This window comes from Notechis scutatus, chromosome 2 (assembly GCF_049901735.1).
Source record: "Notechis scutatus isolate UNSWTSFEM ecotype Mainland chromosome 2, rNotScu1.2, whole genome shotgun sequence".
Taxonomy (NCBI): domain Eukaryota; kingdom Metazoa; phylum Chordata; class Lepidosauria; order Squamata; family Elapidae; genus Notechis; species Notechis scutatus.
The window spans coordinates 75,833,385-75,836,943 of record NC_142010.1 but is presented as its reverse complement, the minus strand read 5'-3'; positions in this window follow the sequence as shown (position 1 = coordinate 75,836,943).

Sequence of the window (3,559 nt, the reverse complement as noted above, 5' to 3'; positions counted from 1 at the left end):
GTTTAGAATAAATAATAGGGGTGAAAGGGAGTCACCCTGGAAGATGCCTCGTTTAATTTCAACTTCACCCAGTTCTTCTCCATTAGCTTTGTTTTCCAGAGGTTCATTGAAATTTTCATGAATTTTCTAATGTTGCTGCTGATGCCAAAGATTTCCAGGCATTTCTTAATCCAGCTGTGAGGGACTGAATTGAACACTTTCTTGTAGTCTATCCAAGCCATGAACAGGTTGGTTCGCCTTTTGTTCAAATTCTTCAGAATTAGCTTGTCAATCAGCAGCTGGTCTTTTGTTCCTCTTAAGTTTTTGCAGCACCCTTTCTGTTCCAGTGGGAGCAGATCTTTCCTTTTCAAGTATCCATAAATTTGATTTGATATTATGCCAGTAAGAAGTATGCTTGCATCCTCAGACCTCTTAGGAAAGGTGAGTCAATTGTTTTTGGGGTTTGGGAAGAAACACAGAGTCAGTATTCAGACATAATTATTGTCAGTAATTTGCGTTTACATATCATTGATCATTTCCTTTGTCTTTCTCTTTCTAGAATTAGTTTTTGCAGCACCTTTCTGTTCCACGGAGCAGATCTAAATTAAAAATGGCTTGTTAACAGTCTTTCCAATTCATTTCTATAATTTGGTTCATTTGGACAGCAAGTCTTTCATGTAAGCTTGTTAGTGTGTCCAGCCAAAAGCCATGCCCCTCATCTGATCCAGGTGTGCTCCAGTTCTTTATTCTTCTTGACTGACTTTGAACCATTTCCTTTGTTATTTTCACATCTTCCATTTTGGGCACTCTCACTGAGGACTCAAGCTGTTTGATCCAGTTTGCATTTGTTTTGTGCTTCTTGTCATTATTATTATTATTATTATTATTATTATTATTATTATTATTATTATTATTATTATTATTATTATTATTATTATTTTGAAGTATCTTCAGGAGACAGCAACAGCAACAGACTAAATGAACTGTCTCTGTGAGAATTATACAGCATATAGAACTAACAGTTAATGCTGGGTTTTTTTTGGGGGGGTGGAGTCTGATCAAACTACCAATAATACTTTTTCTAAAAAGTTCTAACTATCCCCAGCAAGCATTATTTGAAAGAAGAGGGGTTCTACGGTGTTTCTGCTGTTTGCTGAGCCTGGTAGTATTTCTCTCTCAGTTAATGCATTGGTTAATGGTAATTTGTAATGTTCACTATTCTTATTTTATAGTGATAGAGTTCTTTAAAAACTGTACAAATAGAAGACTTTAAGTTAATATCAGGCCCCTGCCAGAAAATATATTTCTTAAATAGTTTTATAACAGTAAAATGTGTAACTGTTTTGATAATTGCTTGGCTTATTATATCATCAATTACTAGATCAACGATGTAGTCTTGTTTCAAATTATATAGGAGAGGAAGCTGAGGAAATGGAAATTAGAAAGGCAATATTGTTGCCCTTTTCATTACACAGTGGTTAGATTAATATATTGCCTTCATACGACTTACCTGACAAGTCACATTAAAACGTCTGTAGTGTGTCTACCATAGTCTTTGACTCATGTTTTCAAAAGCAAAATAAATAAAAAGCAAGCTGTGCTTCAAACCAATTAAAAAGTGTTGCTTTTTTTCCTCCAAAAAAAGAAGATAATCTCTAAGAGCAATTTCTCTTCTAACAGAAATTGATGTATTTGATAGCAAAATAATTGTTTAACAATGCTAGAGTATCATATTCATATTTTCAAACAGATTTACTATATTTTAGTTGTTATAACAGTTCTGTATCATGTCCATTTTGCCCAGGAATTAAAATAGAAAAATGGTTTGCCTAAGACATAACTTACTAATTCACAGCCATATTCCTAACCATTCCTATTGCTAAATGGGAAATCCAGAAATGTATGCTCTAACCTGCTTTTACTATCAATGGATTAAATATATCTAACCTTCTCTTCAACAGCGACCCAAAAAATGGTTAGAATAAGCCCAGGGGTGGGATCTGACAGGGTTAACTACCAGTTCGGTCATTTACGAGGTTTGGTGATTTATGATGTGCTTCCCTGCATGCTGCCGCCTGTAAATCGTCATCAGCATACTGCGTGCAGAGAAGCAGCCTTTCCAAAAGCCCTTTTTTCCTGTTTTTTTAACTGCAGCTGAAGTTTAAAAAATCAGGAAATAAAAGTCAGGTAAGAGCCCAGGTGGGCAGGTGGGCAAAAACATCAGCAGACATAGAACCGGTTCTATGTCTGCTACTCTTCAGAGCTACCGGTTCTAAAGAAGTGGACAGAACCAGTAGAAACCCACCCCTGGATAAGCCTGATGCTCTGCTGTCAGTGGCTCAAGACTTGTGGCTTCCACTGCTGTCAGAAGAAAACATAGGTAGCTGAGGGATGAACTGTGGTGTTCTTGGTGTTTTCTGAGCTCGGTTGCTTGATTGCAGTTGTAGGTAATATCAGTGCTAGTGAATGTGGCCTTTGGTCCCTATTTGTATATAGTAGTTTGTGTCAGTACCTTATATTCAGCATACACCCCCACTAACACTGGCAAGCCACCCCTACCCACAGTTCTGGGAAACTGCCAAATTAGGAAATTTAGGATTCAGTTTCATCAGGAAAACACACTGCTCAAAAAAATAAAGGGAACACAAAAATAAGACATCCTAGATCTGAATGAATGAAATATTTTTATTAAATACTTCGTTCATTATATAGTTGACTGTGCTGACAAAATCACACAAAAATTATCAATGGAAATCAAATTTAGCAACCCATGGAGGTCTGGATTTGGAGTTACGCTCAAAATTAAAGTGGAAAAAAACACTACAGGTTGATCCAACTTTGATGTAATGTCCTTACAACAAATCAAAATGAGGCTCAGTAGTGTGTGTGGCCTCCACTTGCCTGTATGACCTCCCTACAACACCTGGACATGCTCCTGATGAGGTGGCGGATGGTCTCTTGAAGGATCTCCTCCCACACTTGGACTAAAGCATCCCCCAACTCCTGGACAGTCTGTGGTGCATGGTGGATGGAGCGAGACATGATGTCCCAGATGTGCTCAATTGGATTCAGGTCTGGGGAACAGGCGGGCCAGTCCATAGCATCAATGCCTTCGTCTTGCAGGAACTGCTGACACATTCCAGCCATATGAGGTCTAGCATTGTCTTGCATTAGGAGGAACCCAGGGCTAACTGCACCAGCATATGGTCTCACAAGGGGTCTGAGGATCTCATCTTGATACCTAATGGCAGTCAGGCTACCTCTGGCGAGCACATGGAGGACTGTGCGGCCCCCTAAAGAAATGTCACCCCACACCATTACTGACCCACTGCCAAACCGGTCATGCTGGGGGATGTTGCAGGCAGCAGAACGTTCTCCACGGCGTCTCCAGACCCTGTCACGTCTGTCACATGTGCTCAGTGTGAACCTGCTTTCATCTGTGAAGAGCACAGGGCACCAGTGGCGAATTTGCCAATCTTGGTGTTCTCTGGCAAATGCCAAACGTCCTGCACGGTGTTGGGCTGTAAGCACAACTCCCACCTGTGGACGTCAGGCCCTCATACCACCCTCGTGGAGTCTG